Genomic DNA, 15932 nt, shown 5'->3' with positions numbered 1-15932 from the left:
ATATATCAGCAAGCAATAAAATGCCTAAGTTGTAACTACAGAAGCTATCAATAATTTAATGATTGTAGGCTCGACCAGGAAATGATATAGAAAAGGCATATTACAACAAAGCAAAAGCAACCGTAGAATGAGAACATCGCATCATAGGAATTAATTGTTCGGTATTATTTATTTATTCCTATTTCCCTTATAAAAATATTTGTTTATACCCTTAAATTCTTCCTCAGTTTTTTATGGTATTATATTGTGTATTCTCATGCTTCTTTGCAGCCTCTCTTCTGGTTGTACTGCATATTTCCCAATTCCTGTTACATATATTTGTTTACGAGCTCTGAGCCGTCATTTTACCGACGCTTACCCAGTCGTTGAGATCTCCACGGCATAATCTCCCGCAAAGTAAAGATGGGGCTTTTGGGGCTCAGGAATCCATTGGCGACAACCCTCTATCCCACCCTACTAAGCCGAAGAAAATCTTTTCTACAGACGAGAAGTTATGGTGTGAGTGCAGGAAGCTGATGGCCTGGCACCGTATTTGCTCGCATGATCTTAAAGGAAAAGGCTCAAGATTACTAGAATACGTAATGATTTTGGGGCTCCTCGGATAGGAACGCTCTCGGGTTTCGAACTGGTTCCTTCCCGGCGCAGGTCTCGATGCCCGTCCCCTTGTTTCGAATGTCCAGACCCGACGTCTTCACGTTTGTAGACCCTCCTACCGCCAGGATCCCTCCCTTCCATCACCATAGGGTTGACCCATTCAGTTGGTCCGGGCGAGTCTGCGGACGTCATTTTGCGAGATTGGTTGGACCCTGGGTGCATTTAGGCGTGGAAACGTGTTCGGTGAGCGAGAGGAGGGGGGGGGGGGGGCTTTTTGCGAGGCTGAAAGGGGGGTGAAAGGGAGGGTTTGATGGTTCCGTACCTATATGGGCGGCGACTCGCGTATCCTGCCGGAGACTCGGCGACTCACCAAGAGATGGAGTCACTGTCACCTACGGCAACCCTTCGGCCCATCTCTTCCACCTAGCCCCTGGTCGTGAATGCTGCGTAGTGATTCACCGTGAAAACTGCAAGGAGACAATTGGAGATGGGGTTAATTGCAGGGTGAATTAGGGGAGGAACATTTCGGGAACGCTGATATATTTTTTTTCTTTATAGCGTTAATCCATGCACGAGTCATCATCACCTGCCGTGCCTGACAAATTCTACACAATAGAAGAATGGCACATGATTGTTTAGGTAATGGACCACACGGTTTTCCTTGCTCGGAAAAAAAATCAGTTTGCACAGCCTCCCCCTCCTGCCGAAACAATTAGCCCGTGCGATCATTCAACAATTGGCCTCATCTCACGGTTGTCACGGATTGCCAAAAGACTTAAAACATCTGGGCATGGCAATGATGAGCGAAATCAGGTGACTCAACGCCGAACCGAGTTGTAATATGCGGGATGGGTACCGTGCGGTGGCAGTATGAATTCCTTTTTTTCATTCGATCATGGAGGAAGTTAGAGGGAAAAAATTTGCCCCATCGCGCCCTGTCCCATCATTGTGAAGCCCCGCTTGCTGACTATTTGAGGTTTATATTGGGCTGAATGAGAGAGAGAGTGAGCAAGGGGCTTCATGCATGGCAGCGAGCAGATATGTTGGTGAGAGCGGTTGGCTCGGATCCTTCTGATGGCAGGCGGAGGGAAAAACAATGGTAGCGATATTGGCAATTGAAGCAGGCACAATGGCCCCGTGCGCTGGGTTTGCCAGTATTCTCTCTCTCTCTTCCCATAGGTTGCGTGGCAATGAGAGAAAGCCGTCCGTGCCCACGAGGGGACAGTGGTTCGACGGGGCAGACCAAGGGTTTCCCGAGTTCGAGATGGACTGGCCGGGAAGCGTAAACATTGCATAGTTTATATCGTAGTAATAGGGACAAGGTTAGGAAAGTAAGATAAGTAAGCTTAGTGGTGAGGCAAGTTCGACGAGTGGAATATTATTTATTTCCTATTTTGAATAAAATACCTGTTTAAATTATCAAAAAGAGATATACTACATTATTATTCAAACGGGCATCGCTTACAGGCCTAGTTGACTTTATAAGCCCGAGAGAACAATTCCTTCCTCATTCCCGTTGTATGTATCAATCTTCCTCTATGTAATTCACAAGATGGTGTTGGGCTGAATCAGATTTGATAGCCTCTTTTTAGGTTCAAATTTAAGGGTACAGGACCAACTGCATGCTAAACTGGCAAACCATTGGTTTCTTATCAGCCAATTGGATATATTTTAGAAAGCTTTAACAGTTTTAAATGGTGCATAATATAGCAAATTTTTATCAGGCAATCGTTCAGGCAATAGGGCGAATATCGAATGGTAATCATAGGGCCAAAAAAAATTTCAGATATCTAACATGCTACCGTTTAAAATATTTTTTCGTAATAAATGAACAGATCCAATAAATCTTTTGATTTTACCGGCCAATCTCAGTAAAGTATTTTCCCGCAAACATTTCTTTTGCTCATGCTTTTTGCTCTTGTTAAGAATATTATTTTACTTCTTTGGAGAAAATGAAAGCTTGAATACTTTTAATTTTAGCACTCTCTCCACGGCATTTTCTTTTAAATAAGGGATATTATCTTTTCGTCATTCGAAAATTATTGCTATGCTGACCGAATTATAGATTACACCCAAGTCTCTGATACAGCTTATCACAGGGCACGAATCTTCTTACTGCATGTCTTCTCGATTGGGCATGCAGTCATCTTTTCAATTATGTTAGGTACTATTACTCCACCATTGTATTCATACGTATGCACATGGGTAACGCGTGCAACGGATTTACTAGATGCATTTGATGCATTTCGAAATGCACGTTACTACATGAATTACATTTAGCTACGCCAAACCTCAAGCAAAAAAGGCACACAAATTAAGTAACTTTGACAGATATTTGCAAAAGCGCTACTTCTAAATGATTTCTTGTCGAAAATACTCCCTTAATACATTTTCATATTCCCCATTTTATCTGAGTTATTGATATAATATATCACAAATTTAATTCGCGCAATCCTTATATTTGGAGCAAATTGCCTCGTTACATTGGGACTAATATGTACCATGAAATGAAAAAAAAACAAAAAAATAGCGCAATTAGGAAATGGGGAGGAACAACAGTTTAATAAATTTGCCAGGTAATGTTGAGAATGTCATCGAAGTTGATGCGTAGTTATTTTTTACCTGTGAACTTCATTTTGATTCAAAATCTTTCAAGGTCTTAACTGTTCAATAAGGTTCAAATAAATCTACGTTATATAAAACCCAAAGATTCAGCGGAAGCAAACACAAACTTGTGCTAAACCATGCATAACTTCTTTAAACACTCATGTATTAAATCACAAAAGTTTTAACAACAAAGAAATCATAACGCCTTCTTTGAAAAAATGTCGTTTCCTAAAATGCCAGCTACCTTTATTTTCAAAGCAATAAATGGCTAGCTCTTTAAAGCGTAAACTATTTTATGTAATGAATACCATTGAATGTTTATTGGAACTATGTTTTGAATATCACATAGAGTTGTAACAATATTATGACAGTGAATTCAAATGAATTTCAGCCATTTGAGGCCAAATCGCTCAGTAAGCTGATAACAATATGATCCACTCAATTGAATTCACCTTATATATCTACTATAGTCATGACTAAATACATTGGGATTCGCTATGAGTGTTCCTAAATATCTTCCTGATACACAACTGCAATGATATCAGTCTAAAAAATAAAATAGGAGGTTAGCCTGATATTTTGATCTTACAAAAAACTGTAAATTAACAGTTTTCACTTCACTAATGTTTTTACGCAAATTGTGATCGCAGTAATAATACAAATACCTACAATATTTACAATTTCACTCGGTCACATGGATATACAAATTAAATTATGTATCACAAAGCCTACGGCCACTACAGCATCCCAGACCTACCCAAATACCTGATCCTTTCTCTGGTAATGAATTCCCTACGCCGTCTGTAGGATGCATAAGAAACACAGTGATACTACATTATGATAATGAGGCTATCCCTAGGTTTCATGACCAATGGAGTTCAATTATACGCCAAAAGTGCAGAGAGTAATTTATTTCAGGGTCATTCTACAAACTCAGGTGCCATGGATACGATAAAAATAGGAGACTTATAAGAGTACTGTATTACCAACGAAATAGGTGTCAGCATCGATATTTCCTTTTACAAGACTATGACTAAATTTGAACCGAAGCCAAACCTCACGGAATACACGTTATTACTTATCCGTCTTTTGTTTTGGTGAAAAGTGTCCCATTAGTTCCTGTCAAATGAAAATGATGAACCTCATATAGTTAGTTTTAAACGACAGTATATAATATTATATAAATTGTAGCTGGATTTATGGCCATCATATGGTTGCATGGTTGCTGCCATATTAAGCTGATTGTATCGGTGAAGAGGAGTGGAAAGTGGACCACAGTCCCTTTGTATACAGTCAAGGAAACAGCAGTAGCAGCGAAGTGTTTCAATGGGTAATACATTCCGCGAAATCATGGAGTTCTGCAAAGACTTAACATGAGACCCATCTCAGCAATTTTATGCAATATGTTGAGCGCAGCATTAAAATGCAGAAGTAGATCCGAGGCCTCAGGCGACGGCGTATGGGATTTATGACAATATTATTTGCATCATGCTGATCCGTGTGCACTGAAATGGCACGCCAGGGCGTAGATTACAAATGTAAGGGTTTGGGGCATCTAGTTATATTTAGTAATTTGAATGTAGATTCACCAAATATTTCCTGCATATAAACATGCATTCCTGCTAAGGCAGGCTATTTGATACAGATATGCTTCAAAGTTATAGGCAAACCATGTTGTTAAGTAGATTATATCATTAAGTAGGTTACAGTTATTAATTTAATGCAGACCCAAACATTTCATTTATATATCCTAAGAAATAATTCTTTAGAAATATGGAAATATTATCATTACATCGCTTGAGTTATTTTTTCAATGACCATTGTCGATTTTCATTCTTATTTTTGAGAGGAATAGTGTCGATATGTACACATTTATTCTGTGTCAATTTAACGTAGCATTTCATTTGAGCAAAGAAAGAAAATATTATTTCAAGTACAATTTACATTTCTCTAATTTATTCCAAAGGAGATGGGTAAAATGAGAAAATTTTGAAAGATATCTTGCATTTTAATTAAAAGCCAATAACATCAATTACCGCTATCCCATTCAATGATTGTCTTTCACCGAAAAAGCTATTATCGCAATGTACTGCTTATCTAAAGAGATTAGCTCAAAATTTGAATAAGAAAATGATGCAATCGAAATGAAAGCAAAGACTTGGGCATCCTCTTTCCTAGTAATCAACATTATCGTTTTTATTTCTCTTCCTAGAATCAATACCTAAAGTAATTTTATCGGAAAATTTGAGCAGTATATGGAGCAGGATAAAAATGATACGGATATTTATGATATAATATGTATGATACGGACGAGGAAATGAACATTAATATATTTTTCTTCATTAATTAAGTAATAAATTTAGATATTTTGGTAATTAATAAAATAACTTTGAGTTCAAGGAAATATAACGCCAAACGTTTGCCCATAAGGAGAAATAAGTATTTTTAGAGCAAGGTCTTCATTTTCCTCTCATAAGGAAGTATGAGGCTGTAATTATAATTCTGTATGAAATACTTTTATTCTCTCCGTCGAAGAGAAGCCTCGTTATTGAAAAAAATACCATGAAGCTGACGAGCTACGGAAAACGAATCACACGGTTTTCTATTTATGATTACTTGTTTAAATCATACCTCAAGACATATAGACACCCATCAGAGATATAAGACGCGAAAAAACTAGTGATCAAAAGTGGTAGTGGTTTGGATTCATTGGTGATATATCATCTGGTGAATACAAATTTAGATAGCCAAATAATAATCCTTTGCCATGCAAGCAGCAGAAATTATTTTTTCCCTATTTATTTTACGTTTGGTCTTTATGCATTATGTGTTAAGTTATTGAACCTATTGCTTATCAATACGAATATATTATATTGATAGCGTATGGTGCAAAATATTATGCACTATTTCCAAAAATGCTAACCAAAACTATGATTAATTGTCATGTTTGCCCTTTTATATTTACAGGGAGTGGCGACTCATCAAAGCAACGATCGACTTATCATCTTAGACTTCAAGGCTTTTCCAGGGAGTCAAATTAGCAGGTAATTTATATTTTAACTTGACCAATGCAATTAACTGCTTATTATCACAATTAATGCACTAATATGGGCACATTATTATCATAGCTTATTGTATATTATTACGGATTCATTGAAATTTGAATTCTATTCAATCGATATACATTAAAACGTTAAATAAATATCATACCTATCTACTTTCAAATATGATGAGGTTCTCTTTGACCATCACATCTCAAGTGGTTATAATATTCAGAGATATAGGACGCTGATCACTCTTCATGGATTGAATACTTCAGATATGTTTAAATGGAATTTTTAGCTTATAAGCTAATTTCCATATGATTTTTGCCTAAGTATTCTTTCGCCAGTGTTTTTCCCTAGTCTTTCAAATTCTTGTATTCAATAAGGGCATTTACGGTAACACTTAATAAAGGATGGATATGGCTTTCTTAGACTTTCTAATCATTAATAATGGGCAGCGAGTTAATCTGGAACGATTATTATTAGAAAGATGACCGGTAATCCCCTCATGCATCGGGTGATGCCACAAGCCAATTCCAACAATCACATTCAACATATATCAGGTAGCCGGTGGAAAAGAAACAAACTCCCTATCTTGATGAATGTGTTAAACTCTTACACTTACAGGGCTGAACTCATCATCTTATAAAAACAATATTCACAAGGAACCCTTTGATGTTTGATATATTTGAATGTTTCAAAATATCCTGCCCAATTTCATTTCACAGAAACAGACTTTGATGGTAGGTGGCATAAATACGGACATAAACCTAATTTTCTGACAAAAAGAACTGAAATTGTCTTTTATAAAGTATGTAAGGTTTGTTACATCAATATGCATGCATTAGCTAAAATATGGCTACTAAGTTGATCCGCCTTTGCTTACATTGTTTCATTTCATCCATAGGCCAATGTTCGTTTTAAGTATTTGACAAGATAGGATAGGATAGGAATCGGTAGACGGAGCTAATTGTTTTTATATGATCACGATAAAGGAAGGAAGATTTTCCGCCATACTAAAGATGATATTGGACTTGAAATAATTAGGATATCATAATAAAAGAGTGTGAAAACAAAAAAATCTGAAAAATATTTCGTTAGCATGACCGCCAATATTTGCTAAATTAGCGGAAAACCTTTTGTTGTTGGTTAAGCGATAACACATGGACGATGACAGAAATCAACATTCGACTCACACAAAGAAAGCCAGCATAATGAGAGCAAAAGTGAGAGAATGGCAAGAAGATAATTTTCCGTGAAGACACACCAGCCATTGAATATACTCCCAATAAATATAAAATCGATATCTCTCGGCGACAGATGAACATGTTAAAAGAAATTAAAACATATATAGTAGGTTTAAGACTTGATTTCACATCAAATTCCGTTCAAGACTAAATGAAAAAGCTTTCTCGAATGGATATGACGTCATGTCAATCGTCATGACAGCTGATATTATGTCTTTAATGCTCATAAATCACTTCATTACCGTCAAATTCGTCTTGCCTTGAGCGGTTATAATTTCTATTGAATCTCGAATGGTTTTAAAGCGTTTAGACCAATCAATGAAGGCTTTGCTGCCTTGGAGATAAGCATCAAAACTATGAAATATTACGAGAGGCAAAAGTATTTATATTAAGTGAACTACCTCATCAAGCAGAAAATATGTACGAAATATGTACTGAAAGAAATTAATAGAAATTTGTGTACTGTTAGTAGAACTATGATTATAATTCTCTCTTGGTCTCGCTTTGCGTTATTCCTTTGCCGATCATGTTTGCTATCGTCCTTCAAGTCAATTCAAGCTTTCTACAACAGTGTGGAAGGCTATTGAACGTGGTTCAAGATATGTAGAAAAATTGCTATTAAAAGATCGTCACGAATGGTCTTGAATATCACTTTTGCGTTCATGACTATTTGTTCCACGCTCCATGTTTAACACGTATCGAATAGTGTGAAAGATTCTTTAATGTAAGACACAGCAAGTAATATGTTTTTTAATGATATGTGCTCAATTAAAATTTTAGTAAATTAGTATTTTAGTTCGTACAAATTACAAAAATTACCTTCTATTTTAGAGGTGCCAAAAATGTAGATATTACTAAATGGGTACAAATGTGTTTGTTACCACTCTATTTTTTCATAAGCGGTAAAACATGGAAATAAAATTTAAAATCCCATTACCCGTGACGAACAGCTAATGCCTCTTAGGTAAAGCATTCCGTGGAAGATCAGGAAATTCTGGCTCTCAGGCTGAGTTGAAAGAAATAACTTCTCATCTCATACATTTTGGACAACTAGAATACCAATTCAGCGATAGTAAGCAGTAAATTTCGATCACTCAATGAAACAGTGGGCGATAATGCCAATACTACTTTTCTCCAGAACGCATTCGATATTAGTGTATGTTGCAGATAATGTTCGCCTAAGACGCTTTCATACCTTGGAGCAAATCAGTTGCCGGTACGTGCGAAGAAAACAACGTCGTACTTTCATTGAAATATGTATCATAAAGAGTGCAACTTTAAGAAGGAAACTAGAATGACACTGGAGGTAAAATTTAGGAATCCCCAAGCGATTGTGAATCGTTCAAAACAATTGCCATGCAAAAATTAATTACGCGAATACCCTAGTGACAAAAGGAAGGAGATTGAATGAATTATAATTTCATTTTGAAATATTTTTTCATCCCCGTACAGTAATTATGATGCTTCCAAAATAACCATATATTCACTTCCTATTGGTGAAAAATTTTGTTAGCTTCAATTGCCATAATAAGTACCCTATCCAGTTAGACTCGTATTAATAAGTGTATATTTCAATCCTTGACCAATCACAATAGTAATGCTTGTTCCTACTGTTCTTCTTAAGGATTAAGTATCACCAGAAATTCATCTTTATTAAATTAAATTTATTTTATTAGTTTATTAAATTACACATAAGCCTGATATTTGACTTAATATCAATTAAACAGATATTTTATGGGTGTAAAAATAAAGTAAGTTCATTTTGAATGCCACTGTTTGTTAATCTAACATATTTTATGGCTAGAAAAATTAAGGATTCTTTTTGCAGCTTATAATATGTTAAATGAATTGGTATTAGAATATATTCTATTGTACTCGATGTCGCCCCCACCAAATCGTTTTCTAGGAGTACATAAATACATATATAGAAGAAAAACTGACCATATTCCTCGTCTGTCTTCATAGACTTTGCCGCAGCATTAGACGTGCCGACGAAAGCGTTTCTTATGGTAGCCTGGATGCTCGTATATCCCGCTTAGACTTTCATGATTTCATGAAATGCATCTAAATCAATGCAAGCGAAGGCAATCTCAAAAAAGCAATTATTTTGAGTTTTCAAAGGTGAAAGGATTGAGAACACTACTTCTGTTGCTTTGAAGCCCAAAATCACTCACCAAGAACATATACAGAATATAACCGGATGACTCGGGAGCTGTATAGGCATGGAGTGGCACCAAGTCAATAAATGGAATATATAAATTAAAGTACGTAAACAAAGCATCATCATTGTCTTCTTTTGAATCCTTAAACTCACTCTATTTGCATCAGGAAATATTTTCGTAGACCTCTTGGTGTATTACCGTCTTCCCGAAACAGAAATTTCAAATCCGAAAAATTCGTATGTAAAGAAATCATTGAAATATTAATTGAAAATGTGCAGCTTATCAATACATCTTTGTACTGCAGTATTGTGATGCTGTGCTTTGCACCTTTTATGGAATATTGAGAGCCTTTTTTAATTTACAACCATATCACTGTAGGGGAATAATGGGAATAAAGAGTACGCACCTAACAAGCAATTCTAAAAATTATACATTCAGGTTCAAACTATAATTTTTATTTTTAGGCAATTTGTTCACTGTTACAGGCACCACAATACTTATCTTCCATTGCCACAAAAATAATTAAGAATTGCCGGTATTCATCAAAAAGAGAAGAACAAATAGGAAACTTGCCCCTCACGTGGGGCAAGTGTCCTCCCCTTATGGTCCAAGAATCCTAATCACAGTTTTCACATATAAACTTTCTCTTTCCAGAAATGTGGTACATGGCTTTTCCCTCCATTCCACCACATTAACACATTATCCAATCAACGACTTGTGGATCTGAGTACAATTTTCCACAACCTCCAGTGCCGTAATCAGTTTTTCCGGTGACGTTCGCCATCCACAAACCGCCACTTAGTACTGCAACCTTTTAACTTGATTTTAAGTAGCTTCACGCTTGGTTTCTGGGTGTAGGGAGAACTCGTAAGAATTTTAGACCACTTGGAATTTAACCCCACTTTTGCGCTTAGAATGCTTTTTGGTATGGATTAATGCTCTCAAGACAGACATGTGCCTCCCGATGTCTGCGAGGCAAAGTATTCTCAGAGGTGGAAGGTTGAAGATTATTGTGGTTGAGAAAGAAGTGATATGGTGAATGAGTTAAGGGAGGAATATTTGAGAATAAAAACCTTCTCCGCCTTCTATGCTCATTTTCGCTCCTGGAGTCTCTCCTTGATTCAGATTCAACATGTCTGCAGTCAATGAAGGTGGAAAACCAATCTCACTAAACAGGAACGAACCAAGTGAGTAAATACCGCGTCTATAACCACTATGCTGCATTCGCGACTGCTGCTGCTTTTTCAAAGGCCCTCGCAATTAACATTGCTACTTGGAACTGGGTGATTCCTCTTCCGGGTCAAGTCGTCATTCTTTTATCACACTCAGACCTGTAAGAACATTTCTGAGGGCCAAAATTTATTTTATCAGCTGGCTGAGCTTTGCGTGAGCTACGAGAAGGTAAATATATAATATGAATGAAGTGAGTGCTACAAAATTCTGTTGTAGGAAGAGAAACATGGGAATTATGGTATTTTTAAATGAGCAAGACTGGATCATCAGCAGTGAGTTATGCATTTTCCTTAAAACTTTTCAGTCAATAAATATATTTGAAGTGAAGAATCCCGAATCAGTCCCTTGCAAAAGAGCTCCTGGAGGTGATACATCTGTAAGCTCATTTTTCAAACGCTTTCTCGGAAAAATAAGGGCTATCACGTAAACAAAACTGATTGACTACAAGTGGCATCATCCCGTATTCCGAGAAATAATTTGGAAAAGGTATCTTGCCCCATGCGGACTCTTGCCCCTCACTACCCTATTTGGTAACATTGGAGCCGTCAATGGCTTGCACAGTAAAAAATCTGCTATAAAATGTAGTAACATTACTGCAATAAATTCGAAATGTAAAGAAATAAGTACGTGATGACAGAAATTGATTAAACTCTGCTTAAGAAAGTCATTATAATGAGATCAAAAGTGAGAGATAGGCCAAAGACTAATATTCCGTGAAGGCATAACAGCCGTTGAGGATAATCCCGTAATCCTGGTACTTATTAATTTGTGTAAAATATGGAAATTAGCGTAGGAGTATAATTTGACAACAGGAAAAATTCAATCAAGTGTTATAAGGATGAAGCAAATCTTTGGTATGACCAGGCATTTCACATTGACATTACCTACTCCATAGCAAATAGAATGGGTACCTCAGCCACTATCTTAGTTATGGGGCTTACCATGGCAGAAAATAAAGGTAACACTTTTAAAAATCATTGAAATGATAGCACGGGAGCATTTTTGTTACACCGTAAAATTGATGCTTGCTCTCTATCTCCCAGAGATTTGTTCTGTCGCATATTAACAAAATACTTCCGATATATGTAGAATGATGCTTATATTTCTCCGCGCATTTTGCTGCTTGAAATACCGGCCGAGTGTCTGTTTATCTCACATAAGAAACTTAAGAATATTTCCTTTCAGACTTCAAGTCAATTTGTAGAGCCGAAACTATGTGATTAATCAAAGGAGAAATATAGTTTACCTAAACGCTAGAGGCTACACAAAAAATATTGGATCCAGGGATTGAGAAATTAAGATTATGTTACAGGAGAATTTCCAATTAATCAATTACCTCTGCATATTATTTATCATAAATCATTATTATCCTTCTATGAACAAAATTATAATTACAAACTCATAATTTAAAAATAAGTATGCTGTAATTTATATGAAGCCTACATAACATGCTAATCGTAACACTTATTCCTATTAAAAGATAATTTAAGCACTGATCTCCCTATTATATTTCATATTGTTTTAGCTATCCCTGAAAGGCTTTTGTTAAAATCAATATTCCGCACTTCAGTAAAACGCATTTTCTACCTTTTCTCATTGTGTGTGGCGAAGGTGTTGGGACACCAGTCGTTTAAACGTAAACACAAACTACCCTAACGAAATTACGTCGAGCATAAGTCCTTCATCGTGTAGGGGAATAAAAATTCTCACACCTATCTGTTCGACAAAATATCTCTCTTAATTGGTTGGAACATTGTTCTTTTTGGCTACAAAGTAAGTAGGACATACACGGATGTTGTTGTATTTAAGGTATTTATTCTTGTACACCTATCACTAATGTTCGGTGTAAAAAATATCCCGGTATTTTTATGGATCAAATTTGTCCACAAACATGTGTAAAAAGTCTGTGAAGACAGACGAGGAATATGGTCAGTTTTTCTTCATTGTATATAATTTATGTACTCCTATATAACCCGTATGTTATCCTAGAAAACGATTTGGTGGGGGCGACATTGAGTGTATTAGAATATAATCTAATACCAATTCATTTAACGTATTAGTGGCTGCGAAAAGAATACTTAATTTTTGTAGTCATAAAATGTTCGAATAATGGCATTCAAAATATGCTTACTTTATTTTTAGTCATTAAATTTTTGTTTAACTGATTTTCACGGAAAAGTGACTGGAAAAATTCCGTGACAATATTAAGTTTGTGTTGTCCAAAAACCTATCCAGTGAAAATAAGGATCAAAAGAATCAATTTTTAATAAATTACAGAGAAGCACAATACTTGATTTCATGAAAAATATTTGAATTTTATAGATTAAAATATCCCGGCTAGGTCAAATAGTTTTCGTGGCAAGCCTAATTCTTTGGTTTGACAAAATGTCGAGTTTTTAAAAAGCATCTCACTGAAAAACGTGTGCTGAAGCTGAAAATTCTCGTCACCATTTCAACCCACTTATTTCTCCTCGAATGCACTTGCATTCGAATTAGTGGCCCCAAGTAGCTGTGGTAGCCGGAGCTAAAAACCCATCCTGTGGGAATAAGGATGGTCCACAGTTTGCCGAAGGTGAAAGTGAGCCTATCATTAACCGATTTAATCGCCGCCTGTGACGAATGACCCTCGTCGCATTTAGCAACGTGCGAGAGTAGCACCCGTGGCATATTGTTTCGCGGGGGTCTCGGCGAGCGAGAACTCGCCTCCCTTCCTTTCTCCCTCTTGTGCAAAGAAGTCCTTTCACTCCTCCATTCGCACCGCTTAGGGAACGACCTCGCAAGATGTCACATGAATCAAACGGTTCCGATGATCAGAAAATGACGACCGGTTTCGTCGGCGAGGAGAAGATATTGTTACAGTGCCGGAGGAGGTTGAGGAAGACGGAGAGATCCTTTGAAGAGAAGGGAGATACTGTTTGAAGAGGGATGCATCGAATGTATCGGAACGGCCAGCGTTTCAAGGCGGTCGACCAGAGGGGAAGGTTTTCGTGATTGACCGGTTGGACTTGTGTGCGGCGATCGGTAGCATAGGTATTTGCCATTCGAAGTGAGGGCAGGAGTCGGGAGTGAGATCAATGTGCGAAAAAGTTCTGCACGACGTGTAAGATCTTGCATGAGGAGTGCAAATTTTTCCAGGCACGCTATAGGAATTCCATATGATTATTTTAATCTTTATAATATCCAGTTGATAAATTATAAGAATTACCGAGAAAAACGTTATGATGCCCTGACGATTCTCCTGAAGATAAAGCAGGTGTTGAATTAAATTGTTCACACTGAAACAAATGTGCAGCAAATGTCTACTGTGAACTTCTGCACAAAGAAGATGATCTTGTACAACGTATGCTGTATTTACTGGGCTCAATAGAGGAATCTCATGCCACTATTTGATCTTTTAGCTATAGATTTGTTTGATAATTCCTATTCTATAGAAATAAAATATCACATCGTAAATATTTAGCTGAAGATGAGGCGGGTGCGGAAAAAAAACTTTTAGCAGTAACATTCTCAGCACCTTTGCCTTTCTAAGTTAGGGAGAAACTTTTTTGTGATATTTATGCTGTGGGAGTTCTGCACCTGTTTTATAATCTTGTGCGAGGCTTGAAAAGTCTTGGCCTACCAAAATAATTCAGTTTTAACAATTGACTTTTTTAACTATCGGGAAGGCTCATAAAATATATAGGCTCAGAGAAGAAATTATCACGCCTTTAGTATTCACCTGAACTAGAGGTGAGTTTAAGGTTAAATTGTTCACAGTATTATTCGCATTGAGTTTACCACACGAAGTCAGGGAAGGAGTCGTGACTGACATCATTTTGCGAAAGAAGCTCTGCACGGGGAAGTTTTAGCCTTCCTTTAAAATATAATAAGAGGGAGATTAAAAAAATGTACTGGGCCCTCTACGGGAATCCTATTTATTTTCTCTTTGAACCTTCTAAAAGATTTGTCATGTTTTTAAGAGCGAAGTTTGATCACGTCCTCGGATTTCTCGTGAAGATGAGGCGAGAATAGTAACATTTTGAACTAAGAGCCTTTTTTAATTTTATTTTTATTTTATTTTATTTATTATCAACTTCCCCGTAAACAGCACATGACGGCCTTTTACAACGAGGGTTTCCAATTAACAAAGTACAACACAAACATCCATGCCCTGGATAGGGATCACCTACCCAGGCGGGATTCGAACCCACGACCTACGGTTTAGCAGGCGAGGACTTTACCCCACCGCCACCGAGGCCGGCCAAATAATAAATACCATGGACATATTATCGGTAAATTCTCAAGTATATTAAAGAGTGTATGGGCGTCTCATGATGTAACTGCATTTGTGTATATTACATAAATATGATTTTAATTCATAAATACCCAGGATGAAGTGGTAATTGGTAGAACAATATAGATGACATTAATTTTGCGTTTTTGTAGTCGTATCGAAGCACGGAAATAGTTCTTACGAGATAGATTTGCAACTCAAAACATGAGAAGTTCATTACAAAAATATCATAAAAATACTATGCATGTACCTATGTTCTAAAATTCAATCAATATTGTTTCCCGACTGAGTATGCAAAAGTTTAGGGTACTACAGATTACACAAGTCACGCTACATTCTACGTTCTATGAATAATGTATCATATTTGACTTATATAAGGGAAAGAAGAAGCAAAATATTTAAATTTCACTTTTTAAATTTTTTGAAGATCTAGTTATTTAAATCTAAATCTGGTGTGTTGAGTTATTTTTTTTTAGGTATTTACTGAGTGTGATAGATATTATATTCTTGAATTCACTCATTAAGTTCTGTAATAATTTGTAAGGAGACTTATGGGAATATAAATGAAAAAAGTGTTATGGTACCTCACTTGTTGTACCAGGGGAGTTTTTTTTGCTCGATGAAGACGGACTCACGACTTGGTACGCCAACGTTTACTGATAATTTTATAGAAAGCCCAAGTAACTGTATGTTCCCTATGACATCCATTGATCACCTTTCATATAAAGGAAGTAAAACAAGTAATATAAAGCAGGATCTAAGGTTTGCCTCG

At 36.6% G+C, this 15932-nt stretch overlaps 1 long non-coding RNA gene across 1 annotated transcript in view; it reads left to right on the top strand.

Annotated features, from left to right (window-relative positions):
• Positions 1-15932, top strand: part of LOC124156906 — a 352033-nt gene that overhangs the window by 59022 nt on the left and 277079 nt on the right. Inside the window, exon 2 of the long non-coding RNA XR_006864426.1 lies at positions 6169-6245. This is a non-coding gene — a long non-coding RNA (uncharacterized LOC124156906). The remainder of the gene's footprint in view (positions 1-6168; positions 6246-15932) is intronic.

The sequence above is a fragment of the Ischnura elegans genome, chromosome 4 (assembly GCF_921293095.1).
Source record: "Ischnura elegans chromosome 4, ioIscEleg1.1, whole genome shotgun sequence".
Taxonomy (NCBI): domain Eukaryota; kingdom Metazoa; phylum Arthropoda; class Insecta; order Odonata; family Coenagrionidae; genus Ischnura; species Ischnura elegans.
This window is presented reverse-complemented; position numbering and strand designations above follow the sequence as displayed.